Source organism: Panthera onca, chromosome B1 (assembly GCF_046562875.1).
Source record: "Panthera onca isolate mPanOnc1 chromosome B1, mPanOnc1 haplotype 2, whole genome shotgun sequence".
Taxonomy (NCBI): Eukaryota; Metazoa; Chordata; class Mammalia; order Carnivora; family Felidae; genus Panthera; species Panthera onca.
In genome coordinates, this window is record NC_138342.1 from 82,208,619 (window position 1) to 82,222,609 (window position 13,991).

General features: G+C 42.7%; 1 protein-coding gene across 5 annotated transcripts in view; it reads right to left on the reverse strand.

Moving 5' to 3' along the window:
• Window positions 1-13,991, reverse strand: part of TSPAN5 (tetraspanin 5) — a 176,481-nt gene that overhangs the window by 106,131 nt on the left and 56,359 nt on the right. For 2 of the 5 annotated variants that reach the window (XR_014137610.1, XR_014137609.1), the window contains exon 2: window positions 6,429-6,522. The exons of the other annotated variants lie outside the window; for them this stretch is intronic. The gene's annotated coding sequence lies outside the window, so the exon portion shown is untranslated. The remainder of the gene's footprint in view (window positions 1-6,428; window positions 6,523-13,991) is intronic. 5 annotated transcript variants of the gene reach the window in all.

A 13,991-nucleotide genomic window follows, 5' to 3' on the forward strand; every position in this document is an offset into this window, starting at 1 on the left:
ACAAAATGTTGTTATTCATCCAGAAGTCACCCACCTTCCATTCCCACTATCCCCCTCAACCGTAACCCAATTCAACTTGTCAACTGAAATAATCCAGGCAAAGTGGTTTGAAAGTCAAGGCCATGCATTGACCCCTTTCACTTCTATTTCATTTTACCAGTTTGGTCCTAGATTTCTACTTTTATTCTTCATACACCAGCATAATTTTCCTCCATTTTGTTTCTACAGAGATGGCATTTGAATGATTAAAAGAAGGAAGGCAATTAGCCCCATGATCCTGACAAATTTTCAACTTGAGAGGAGTGTTGCGTGAAGGCAAGAGCCAGGGGGGCTCAGAGAGCAGAGAGTCTCAGATTAAGCGCCTGCTCTCTCACATGACCCCATGACCTTGTCGGTGTTGCTGAGCCTCAGTGCACCAGTGTTCTCATCAGCAATATAGAAGTAGGTAACCAGACCACCCTCATGTAGTTCAGAGGAGGGAGTGGGAGAGTACATGTCCAGTGCCCCACAGAGAGCCTGGGTCATGGCAGGCTTTCTGTCCACCACACCTGGGAGGATGTGCTGTTTCACCATTCCCTATTCCCATCCAACTTCCACCACACAGTCAATAGGTCTCTGCGGTATTTGTACACATACACAGACTGGCACCTGCCATCCTTGGCCCTGGCTCCTTCTCTGCCCCTAAACTCACCTCCCAATCTCAAAACACCCCCTGAGCCAAAGGCCATGGGACCCACTATACCCTCTGGCACCAGAGCTTGTTTGGAGGAAAAGGAGTGGCAAGACCTTACAGAGACCTTCTGAATTACTCTTACTATATAATAAGGACACTTGAGCGACTGCCATCTTACGGAAAAGTTATCCAATCCTTAACATTCAAGATAAGCAATCAAAAATGCTTTTTATTTAAAATTTTCCAGTTACTGAACAAGCACATATGCCTAAGTATTACTGAAGCTGGAGAGTGTGTAGAATACTCAACCCTGCTTCCCAAGCACCATCGTACTACGTAAGCACTTAACACCAGCTCAATAACTGTTGAATAAATGAATCAATGAACAAATAACCAGCAGGTAAGAAAACAGACTTACAAATGAGGAGTAAATACACAAGAGTATTTGCAAAGACACAACTGGTTCCTACTTTAACCTGCAGGCTTTCCAAGTCAAAGATTCTGTGATCTCCTCAAGCTAACTTGTCCTTGTCCCAAGGTTCCAAGAGGAGAACCCTAAAGGACATCTGCCTCCTCATACTACAGGACTATCACCATGCAAAGCATGATGAATCAGACTTCAGAGAAAATGGAGGTGCCTAGAGAATCGACTCAAGGCATGTTTTGACAATTTATCCTCAGAGCACCCAAGGTTCCAGACTCCATCTACTTCCTTCTCTCAACAACAAATACCAACAAGAGGAGACCTAAAGTTTGAGGACACCATGCCTCCTCCTCCCACCATTTCTCAAGCCAACAGACTGGTGGCCAGCTTCAAGAGAATAGCATTCTTGCACTGTCTTTACCTGCCCTTACCTCTGATATAGCTCAGAGGAAGTGGTTTCTTGAGGTTGGGACTGATGTTGAAAGAGCACAAGACTCGGAGTCAAGAAATCTGATTTTTAATCCAGAATGTGCTCCAAACCAGATCTGTGCCTTGGACGATCGAGCTTCCTTCCCTGGACACCAATCTCAACTGTGAGAGGAGACCCCGTAGGACATCACGAAGGTTCCTTGTGGCACCACGACATGGAGACTACATATGCAGCTGAGAAGACGAGCCAATTTTGCTCTCTGGCCGCTGACTAAATCCTATTTTTAAATCCGGTTTCTCAGTCTCCCGAAAAAGTTGGCCTGACAAAATAAGACACCACGACACAATCTGGAAGAACCAGCGCTGTTAAAGCAGTGAGCGTCAAGACTCCCTAATGGCACGTTTTGAATCTTGTGTCCACTGGCACCTGACCTCCTACACAGCCAAATGTACTGGGAAAGATCTTTAAGGGTAGTCTCAAGTTAGAAGAAGCTATAGTATGATTTCCTTTTAAAATCTAGGTAAAAACGGCTTGCAATTCATTTAAAAGTACTATTCTGGATCTGTTACCAGAAGACCAAACCTCTAATTTTTTTTCCCCTTCCTCTCTTTTCTACTAACCACTGAAGACCTTGCAAAAATCCAACATCTCCCCATTAACTGCCTTCTCACATCTGCAGCAAGCCTTGTGCAATTTCTGAGCCAGGGCATCGTTTCCAAGGGAACAAAGCAAGGGGGGAGGGTGGGGACAGAGATAGGTCTAGCACATTTAATATGCAGATGAACTAGGTCACTCAGTAGTCTTTCACTAATAGGCAAGAAGATAGATGAAAGCCTTCTATTCTTTCTTCTCCATTTTATATTATGAGGAATTTATTTGGGGCTCTGACAACAGACCTAACAATTATCCTTTGGCAACGTGGTTTCCAAAATACAAAACTCCAAAGAGAGTTTGTACAGTTAATCAAGCGAAAAGCAGCTTCTGTTGAGAAAGTCTAAATGGAAAAAGGAAAGGGGTCCTGGAGCACTGAATCTAATTCTAGACACTTGTTTTTGTAGTTCCCTTACAGCTAACGAACAATGGCACAGCACATGCGCCCTTGCCAACTCTTCACTCGAGCGGTTAGAATCCCCATTCTGATCTCCCCACCGAGCCGGCAGCATGCACAAGAAACTCCCAGTTCCCCAGTTGGAGGAGTGACTTTGGCTTCCAAAGGGGAAAGGGAAGCCAAGGAGGTGGTGCTGTCCTGCCCCCGGCACAAAGGCAGGGAACTGAATGCGCTGGCTCTCGGGAGGCAGAGGGGGCCAAAAGCCAAGGGTGAGGGGCCGACGCAGGGCCGCTCTCTCCTCTGACGGGTCTTCTCCAATGGCCCGCATGCGGTGCTGCCGCCACCACATGCCAACGACCGCTTCCCAGCCATCCTTCCAGAAGAGTGAAGAAGCCCCAAGAGAGTGGGGGCTGCGGAAGGGTCAGTTCAGCATACCCCAGTAACAACAACAAAGAGATGCTCTGGCGGGTCACAGGCAGAGATGAAGAGGCATTTGTGTGCACCAGCAATCCAATCAGACAGCCCTGCTTGGCACAGGCAGGGAGGGCGAGGCTCCCCAGAGCTACAGAACCCTGGAGCATGAGACACCAGGACTTCTAGCGTTCTCCATGGCAAACAAAGACCCATTGTGTTTTCCCCGGGCAGCCATGCTGCCAACTTGTCTCACACCTTCCAAAGGGGCCTCATTATTAGTCTCTTCCTGGGCCGTCTGCCTTTTCTTCGGCTCCATGAAGAGTAAACATGTATTTCACCACTCTAAAGGAGGTGAGTGGGGTCGGGGGGGAAGCAAACAAGTCAGAAACAAGCTCCTTCTGTGCAGACCTCACTGAGGCGAGGCACACTTGCCATCTCCACAAAGACCATGGCACTTGGGCCCAGGTCCACAAGGCCTGGCCATTTCCAAGTCTTCCAATAATAATAACTGGCCCCTTTGGCATTTCACCGAAGGTGTTCCCTATGCTTCCCACCCTGTCCTTTTACTTGTTTCTTAAATGAAACTCACAGCCAAGCCATCCTCCAGCCAAGCACAGGCCTGAGCTCTCTCTTCTGCAAACTGGACGTTCTGTGTACCACTTTGGAGACTCCTTTCATTTTCCTGTTTTGTAAAAATGGTCATGTCTCAGAAAGTTAAAAAGGAATTAATTTTATCACGGTCTGCAGGATGACAAAATAAAAGGGGCATTAGGACTCCAAGGCATCATGGAGTCTTTGAAGTGAGGCAACTGAGCCAATGTCACATGAACATGGTGACCAGTCACAGAGGCTGCAGAGGACCAGAGAAATCTGTTCTCACCATATGTCTCACTAAGTAAAGAAAGGGCAGTACTGGGTGTTAATTTCAATTTAAAGTTAACAACTCTCTTCTGTTCCTGAGTCGGCCACTTCTGAAAAAAAAGGATTTTAAAACTACACTGCCTATTTTTTAAAGGATCTCTTCTTGGGGCATATGGGTGGCTCAGTTAAGCCTTTGACTTCGGCTCAGGTCATGATCTCACGGTTCGTGGGTTCGAGCCCCGCAATGGGCTAACGTGCTGACAGCTCAGAGCCTGAAGCCTGCTTCAGATTCTATGTCTCCCTTGCTCTCTGCTCTTCCCCTACTTGCGCTCGGTCTCTCAAAACTAAACATTAAAAAAAAAAAAAAAAAAAAAAAAAAAAAAAATTAAAGAATCTCTTCTCATCTCCCATAGGTCTTTATACTTATTTTCACTATTTGTAAAAATCTCCCAGAGTACCCATTATTCCCAATGCTTGAAAATAAAGGACAAAGATTAAATGACAGAAAAAGAAAGCCAAAGAAAGTTCAGTTATGATATTCATAGAGATAAGGTGGCCCTGTGGCATATGGATCTGTCCTAACAGATCCTTGCCAAAGGCAAATTTAAGCTTTCCAATCATTTGTGTGCCCCCAGAAGACTTCAAATGTTGTTTCTCTAATGTGAGCACTGAAATAAGGTCATTGAGTTTACATTTAATAACATCTTACATTTGTCAAGTGCTTTGTTTTTTAAGGTGTTCATTTCCAACTTGTCATTATAAATGTCACGTTTATTTTTTGACAAAAACCCTAGAAGCTTGGCTGGAAAATAAGCTCCTATTACATTCTACATATGAGAAACCTGAGGCCCAGAATAGGTATGAGGCCTAGAAAATAATATAGCAGAAGGGTGGCGGTTCTGTGACAAGACTCCATACACCGATCGCTAATGCTAGGCTCCCTCCACAACACCTCCCCCTCAGTGCTCTCCACAGGGGAAGAAAGTCCACCCTGGACTGGTCCATGCTGGAAAGGAGACCTACATAATCTTTAATAGCAGACAACTGTAGGCCATCACATTGTGAATTCCTGCACAGCAAACATGGGTCAGCAAATTGAGGCAGGCATATTTTTGTATTCTTTCTCATGGGTCATCTAATCCCCCCAAACTAAGACCAATCCTTGCCGGAGGCACCGAAGAATGTGGGTGTTTAACAGCCGGCTCACCAGCCTGACTTGGAGAAGTAGCCGGAAATATTCCCAGGGCTTTCAGGAAAAGCCTCTGATGAGGGCTTTAACAGACAAAGGAAAGAGGTGGGGGGTGGAGGGGGGGGCAATTACCAGGGAATTTAATTCCCTATAAACACCAATTTGGAGTAATTGACAAGAGGGTGAGGGGCGCCTTTCTTTCCTCCTTGGCAGGATTTCTTTACATCAGCTGGATAATTGCTTCCGTTCCACAATTGCCTAGACCTACAATTGGATAGGAGCAGGTTATCCACGTACAGACTACCAGAATTAGACTCAGAACGGAAACGCCAATGATGTAATTAAGTTTTTACAAATACTTTGCCATGGAACAGAAATGTTCATTACCTTGTGCTAAGTGTGTCTTCTCCGACCAAAGTGTAAAATGTTGAGGCAAAATACACCGTATCTTCTATCTGGTGTTGCAGTGTTAGGGGAAGCATATCAAGGAACTGTTGCCACAGAGGGTGGTCAGGTCCCCCCGCCCCCGCCTTTACTTCTTTCTTCTTTAAGAATCTGCTGAGTTATTTCAATAGCATATCAAGCTCCATTTTACACAGTCACACCTCTTTCCCCTACTGCAATCACAGGTAATGAGCTTCCAACATCAGACTGATTCTCAGCAGCCCAGCCTGCTTGCTGTCTGCAATTCCAGTCACACCACTGTATATCGGGAAGGCAAAGTAGACAAGAGACCAGGAAATAAAGGTGCACCACCTCCATTTCAAAAGGAGCCACACACAGATCACAAACTCCTCTAGCCCCCTAGTAATCAGTCAAGCATTCCACAAAATGCTTATGGTGCCACTGGACATATAGTTGTATGTGATATGGACCAGAGCCAGGAAGCTGCCCAACAAAGGAAACAAAGTCACTAGCCAATTATGTGCCAGGCACAATGCCAGAAGTTGCCGCTTCTTTCATCTCATCCAATTTTCCATAAACCACTGTGGACATCCCCCTTTTACAGATGAGGAAATGGAGGTCACAGTGCTGGCCAGGGTCATGACTTGAACATGAGTCAAACTCCAAGTCTGGTGCCATTTCTACTCATTACCTAAACCAGGCCCCTCAAGGGTGAAGTGGTTCTTGTAGCCAAGTTATCAGTATTAAGAAAGAGGAGTTATCCTGAAGAAGGCTTTGATCAGGAAAGGAACTCTAGGTCATTGTCTGGCAGCCCAGGTGAACTTGGTCTTGAACTCCAACATACCATATCTAGATGAAGAGAGGAGCCCCCTTGAAAACTGAACAGCCACTTCATCCCACATTTTACATGCCAAATATACAACATACTGATTTCTTCAGACACTTAATTCCCTTTAATTTGGGTTTCATCAAATTTAGGTTTACCTTGACAAGATAATAGCTATGAAATTTTGAGATCTTAAACTAGGAGCTCTTCAAGTAGCTGACTCTCCAAATAAATACCCATCGGTGCAGGAACCTGAGAAGACAAGAACGAACACACATTTTGGTAACTCAGTAAACCTCAAATACCTATGTCTGCCTCAAGCGGGAAATCAGCTTCCCTAGTTTTTTTTGCCTATTTGATAGCCCATTGGAATTCTATCAGCCACTTTGCTCTGCTAGGCTTCTCCCATATGTTAGGTGTTTTCTCTTCATTGCAGGGATAGGATAGTTTTGCTGGTCTGCTAAATTCAAAGGCAGGAACAGCAGGAACAACAGGAACTGAAGAGTCAAAGAAAGACAAGAGGAAAATGTGCCAGAAAGTAATACTGTTTATACTGTTTACTCCTTAAGTTTGCCAAAGATCTACAGGAAAACCCTGTTAAAATATACACTTTAAAAAGTCCCCAAAAGCTTTTGAAATAAGCATGTAATCCAGAAGGACATTTCAAAACAATCAAAATGGACCAGTATAAAAGTGCTGATAGTCCCCCATTACTTACGAATTACAGCCTAGAAAGTTATTTTTTAACTGGTTTGTTACACTTGGAAAGTAACGTTTTTCTATAGAAACAGGGTCATAATTAGTACTTTCTTTACCTTTTTTTTTTTTTAACTTTTTTTAACGGAAACTGAAAAAGAAATCAACTCTGAGGTATAATTTACTTAAAATATACTCACTTTGAATGTACAGTTAAGTGTGTTGTGACAACTGTATACACATGTAATCATTCCACATCAAGATCTAGAACCTTCCCACCAACCCCCCAAAATTCCCTTAATCCCCATGCCAAGACCCAAACAACTACCGATCTTCCTGTAAATACTAGTTCTGCCTGTTTCAAAACTTCAAATAAATGATTCCTACAGTGTGCAATCATTTATGTCACCCTTCTGACTCAGCACAACGTTTCTGCAATCCGTGCATGCTGTATATATCCATAGTTGGGTCCTTTTTTGAGTGGCAGTCCACTTATAAATGATACAACTATTGGTTTAACCATTCCCTGGGTGATGGACACCTTGGTTGTTTTCCAGTGTCCATCTGGAACTGGTATAAACACTCACACACACGTATTCTTGTGAGTCCATTTTAATTATCTTTGGTAACTGCTAAATGGTTGATAAAGCTTAAAAATGGACCCACAAAGGCCTTTTCAGTCTGCTGTGTGCCTGATACTATCACTGCTGAACTGGTCGAAAGGAGACCTGTGATGTAAGGAGGCCTGTGGTGTGTACAGGAGGAGAATTTTCTCTGCATTTTTCTACTGGCAAAACTAGAAACACTTCGCCAATTTCGAATTTTCTTTCGGACGAAGCCCCATTTACACACCTCTCTCCTCACCCCCATAGGTGGCTAAGTGCTCACAGCCCTCCTATCACCCCTACTCTAAATCCCCAATGAAGCCACAGAACCAGCCCATCTCTCTTCCAAAGTGTCATCAGTCTCCAAAATTACATTCTTCTCCTTTCCTTCCTCTCCCCCTACAAATCAAAACTTCTGCCCCTGTTTAATTGCTCATATTTAGGGATTAGGAAGGCAATCCGATTAAATGGACCTTTGCATGAAACACCGGTAACCCCTTTAAATGAAGATGTTGAAACAAAAGTTAAAGAGATAGCCATCTTTATAATCCTACAATACTCCTCTTATTCCAAATAAGGACAATGAAGTGAAATAATGAGAGGTCAGTATAGGAGGCAAGGCAGGGGAAGATTTATTCTTCCTTTTAGGATAGGAAGTTCACTGTGTTTATAGGCTACACCTGCCACATCATATTCTGTGTCCTCCAAAGTTATTTGTTTTTCACAGTTTCTTTCCTTCTTCTACATCTCTGCTCACAAATTCTCAAAAAGTCTCATGTTCTTTTTACATTAGAACCCACAGTCACGGCAGCATGGTGGTGGTGAGGAGGTCATTCGAAAGCGGGATAATGACATCTATACTAGAGTAAGATCTTTAGGGGTCTCACTACCAGTTCAGTTAGACTGCACCCTACCAGGCACTTTGCTGAGGAAGCTCCCAGCTAGATCATTAACATCATATGCTTTCACAAGGCTGACAAAGAACATTTGCCATGGGCCTATTATAAAAGATCAGATTTCAGAAACTCAAGCATAAAAGCAATGCTGCTATCAAAATAAGTCTGTTAACAGATTTTGAACCTAAAACCATTATTAGCCAGCTCACACTAGGGTGTGAAAGACAAAATCAGTGCCACTGTGGTTTTTGTCTTTTTTTTTTAATGTTTATTTTTGAGAGAGAGAGAGAGAGAGAGAGAGAGCAAGCACACACACACATGTGACTGGGGAAGGTGCAGAGAGAGGAAGAGAGAGATTCCCAAGCAGGCCCCACACTGCCAGTGCAGAGCCCCACGCAGGGCTCAAACCCACAAACCTTGAGATCGTGACCTGAGCCGAATCAAAAGACTCAGATGTTTAACCTACTAAGCCACCCAGGCACCCCTGGTTTTTGTCTTCTATCTCATCTCTCATGAACTGACTTACCCAGACAGCTTAGGTATCATCCAGGCAATGGACAAAACAGTTCTGATTTATGCAACCATCTCCGAGTTCTAGTTCTAGTGGAACAAACACTTTCAAATGGATCAGAAGTGTTTCAATTAAACAATATAAAGTTAATGTACCATAAGAGCCCAATCTGCTTTACAGCTCATGAGTTCGAGCCCCACATCAGGCTCTGTGTTCACAGCATGGAGCCTGCTTGGGAGAGTCTCTGTCTCCCTCTCACTCTGCTCCTCCACCACATGCTTGCTTGCTCTCTCTCAAAAATAAACATAAAAAAAAAAAAAAAAAAAAAAGTCCAATTGGCTTTGGTGGACTGGTCCTATGTCACGTTACAGACACAGCTCTTCTTCACAGTGGAAAAGAGAGCCAGTGTCCACATTTGGCTCCTTGAGATTTCTTATCCCCCTGCTACTTACTCTGGAGCTTGAGACCAGTCCCAGCCAGCAGAGATTAGAAAAGCCACAAAACTCCTCTAATCACTTCTGAGTCGTACAGACTCTAAGGCAACCCAAGCCTAATAGGCACTTGAGAAACAATTACTTTCTTGAATTTCTGGAATTACTTGGTCATTTTGAACTACCACTCTGATCACCTGCCATTTCCTCTTCCCTGTGTGATGCTAACTTAACCTTTGGAACTGTTGAAAATGGGGTGAGCCAGGATGAAAGAAAAAAAAAGAGAATATTAGGACCTTCAATCACCCAGCACTGCAGTGAGCTCTCAGTGCTCTAGATTTCAGTGGTGCTGTGGCACCAGGTAAACTCCTTATTGTCCACTCTAGGAAAGGAGACCAAAACTCCGTTCATACAATGGTGCTCCCCATCACCAATCACTCAAGCTTCATATAGGTTCTCTACTTGATACCAAACAAACAAAAAAAGGTTATTTTAGTCAATTCCTGGGCTTCCTGAAGACTTCTTTCCACAAAAATGAATGCTTTGTAATGCTAAGGAGATTCTCACACTGAAAACTGTTCTCACATCTCCTCATCAAAATGACAGCGTCACTGCATCTTTGACACCATGCCGTTCTGGAACTGAAGAACTGAGATGAATCAGCAAGGCATTGTCTTGTAAAATAGCTAACGTGACATGGGACATGTTAATAGGAATAAGACATGTAGGGACTATGAAGTCATCTCCTGCCATAATCTAAACAGTAGTGGGATTCATAGTTGAACGCCAAATGCAGTCTGAAGTTCCAATTTTCAAGATAAGCGAACAAACTGGAACCAGCCCAGGAGGCTTATATTTGGAGAAAGTGGTGTTCCCAAATGTGTAAAAACGTTTTACAACTATCCTTGAAATCCACAAGAAGGGAAACGGAAAAGAGAGTATCTATTGAGCATATACTCTGTTCTTAGTACCACTCACCCTTGAACAATATGGGCCTGAACTGCACAGCTCCACATAGACACAGATTCTTTTTTCTCCATTAAATACAGTATTGTATTCTAAATGTATTTTCTCTTATGATTTTTTCAATAACATTTTTTTTCTAGCTCCCTTTACTGTAAGAATATAGGATATGGTACATATAACATACAACATATGTGTTACTTGACCACTTATGTCATCAATAAGGCTTCTGATCAACAGGAGGCTATCAGTAGTTAACTTTTGAGGGAGTCAAAAGTTATATGCAGATTTTTGACGGGGGGTCGGGGTGGGGGGAGAGGGGGTGGGTGGTCAACGGCCCTAACCCTTACACTGTTCAAGGGTCAACTGTATGCTTTATAGGACTCTTCATTTAATCTCTAACACAACCCTAAAAACCAGATTTCAAGCCTTTTGTAAAGGCTAAAAAGTATTAAGCAGCTTGTCCAGAAACACTCAGCTAGGATTCCTCAACCCTTCTCTCCCCCTGGACGTCACTCTTAAAAAACCCAGGTGCTACCAGGCTCTTCAAATTCAGCAGATCCAAAATTGGATTCACTTTCCACTTGCTCTACATTTTAAATATTTTACATATACATACGTAAAATATAAAATCTTTTAAATATTTTACATATACATACGTAAAATATAAAATCTTTCAAATATTTTACATATACATACGTAAAATATAAAATCTTTTAAATATCTCGATGAATAAGGGCAGTTCATAATGGTTTAACAGTCAGTAATAGATTATTTAGGCTTCTCTTTTTTTGTTGTTGCTAAAACAAAGAACTATTTCAGAAAGTCTGGTGGTCTAAGGTTTGAAAGAGTCAAACATTTTAATATAACCTTGAAGCAATAACTGGATTATCAGCATGTCAGGGAAGAAATATGCCAATTATCAAGCAACGACTTGGCTAAAGTTCAGTTGTGGGAGTGCTAATTAATTCAATGAAAAGAATGTTGCACTGCCCTTCCAGGACTGATCTGTGGACAATGCCACCGACCTACAACTATAGCAGGTGAGAAGAGCAGAAACATACTTCTGCCTCTCCTCCACCTCCCATTCATGGCAGCTGCTATGCACCGTGCCCCCCTGTGGGAAATCTCCGGAGTCTCTGACCCAAAAAATGCCCAGAGGACAACAAGCATACCATTTTTAAGCAAAATATTCTGCAGATATCGCAGTCCATCTATAATGCTAACTTAAAAGGGGCGCCTGGGTGGCTCAGTCAGTTGAGCGCGGACTTCGGCTCAGGTCACAATCTTGCGGTCCATGAGTTTGAGCCCCGCATTGGGCCCCTGTGCTGACAGCTCAGAGCCCGGAGCCTGTTTCAGATTCTCCCTCTCTCTGACCCTCCCCCGTTCATGCTCTGTCTCAAAAATAAATAAATGTTAAAAAAAAATTTTTTTAAATAAAAATTAAAAAATTAAAAATTAAAAAATTAAAAAAAAAAAAGGGGGCACCTGAGTGGCTCAGTCGGTTAGGCGACCGACTTCGGCTCAGGTCACCATCTCGCGATCTGTGGGTTTGAGCCCCACGTTGGGCTCTGTGCTGACAGCTCGGAGCCTGGAGCCTCCTTCGGATTCTGTATCTCCCTCTCTCTCTGTCCCTCCCCTGCTCATGCTCTGTTTCCCTCTGTCTCTCAATAACAAATAAACGTTAAAAATTTTTTTTTAAATATAAAATAAAATGCCTTGTGTTTACACAGCCTTTAATTAGCCCAACCCCTGGTGGGAATGCACACTGGTGCAGCCACTCTGGAAAACAGTATGGAGGTTCCTCAAAAAATTAAAAATAGAGCTACTGTACGACCCAGCAATTGTACTATTAGGTATTTATCCAAGAGATACAGGTGTGCTGTTTCGAAGGGACACATGCACCCCCATGGTTATAGCAGCACTATCAACAATAGCCAAAGTATGGAAAGAGCGTAAATGTCCATCAATAGATAAATGGATAAAGAAGATGTGGTGTGTGTGTGTATACACACACACACACACACACACACACACACACACACACACACAATGGAGTATTACTCGGCAATCAAAAAGAATGAAATCTTGCCATTTGCAACTACGTGGATAGAACTAGATGGTATTATGCTAAGTGAAATTAGTCAGAGAAAGACAAATATCATGAGTTCACTCATGTGAGGACTTTAAGACACAGAACAGATGAACATAAGGGAAGGGAACCAAAATAATATAAAAACAGGGAGGGCAACAAAACATAAGAGACTCAAATATGGAGAACAAACAGAGGGTTACTGGAGGGGTTGTGGGGGGGTGGGATGGGCTAAAACAGGTAAGGGGCGATTCCTTACAGGTAAGGAATCTACCCCTGAAATCATTGTTGCACTGTATGCTAATTAACTTGGATGTAAATTAAAAAAGAAAAAAAAAAATTAGCTCAGAGTCAAACTATCAATCCCTCAGCCTATTCCATCCCTGGGAAGAACCACAGGAAGAACCAATTTCTAAAGACTTATAAACAGTCTAAAACTAGAGATATACATGTGGCTGTTTAAAATTCGCCCATTTTGAGTTAATGTGTGTTTTTTGGTTCTGTATCTCAGCTGTCAATCCAGGATTGCTCCGGAAAACCACAAACCACTGTGAAATATGCTATCTCCCTGCAGCTCCTCTCCACTGTGTGGACTTCATGGAATTGCCCTCATCAGAAGCAACTGCAACTCTAGCCCTGGAATCAGAGCATGTTCTGGTTACCTGACGTGCAGCTCATGCTGAAACCACCATTTGTCATCTCTGTCTACGGCATTTTTATGCATATAGCACATTTCTCCCAAAGGGCAGTTGAATGGCATCACTTTGTACCGCAGTCTCAACTGCTCTGGGCAGTCAGGACCATCCAGAATCATTCACATCACAGCAGCCTATATTTTACATCAGAGCATCCTAGATGTGCTCTCAGAATCAAAGGAGAATCTACTCAACTATTTTCATGTGATGCGGTAGCAAGAGGCCAAAGGAAGCTTGATTTTATTTTTGCAGATTACCCATACCCTTGAAATAGTCCTTGTTACATAAAGCAATTCATCGAGTCCAATTCTGGCTTTCCCCCATTCTGGAATATTCATGCTCAGATTTGTACTTGCAAAAGAAAACAGGACAGACCCAGAACACTTAGACCACAAAACCTTCCAAAGCAATATCAGACTCTCCTCACAAGCTACTCAAGGAAAAGTAAGGAAACATCTGTCTGCACCACATACTATTCCTAGATAAAACTATAAGGGAGATACAGTTTTTCTGAATTCTCTATATACCTATGCTAGGGTTTAAACCTTTTCCACTGCCCATCTTATTCTCTACCTTTCACTCCAGATCAAACACGATTATCAAGGAAATGTATTCTGAGGTATTTCTGTATTGGGATACGTTTTTAGTTTTAGACTACAACTTAGTGGCTATGATTAGCAATGGCTCAAGTGGGAAAGTTTACGCAACTATTGAACACATATGAACGAAAATGAGGAACTGAATAAAAAGTCTTTTCCATTCCCAAATTTTTATGACTATTTTTTAATGAAGAAGAACAGAAAATGAAAGCTTGATAAGGAAATGCAATTTG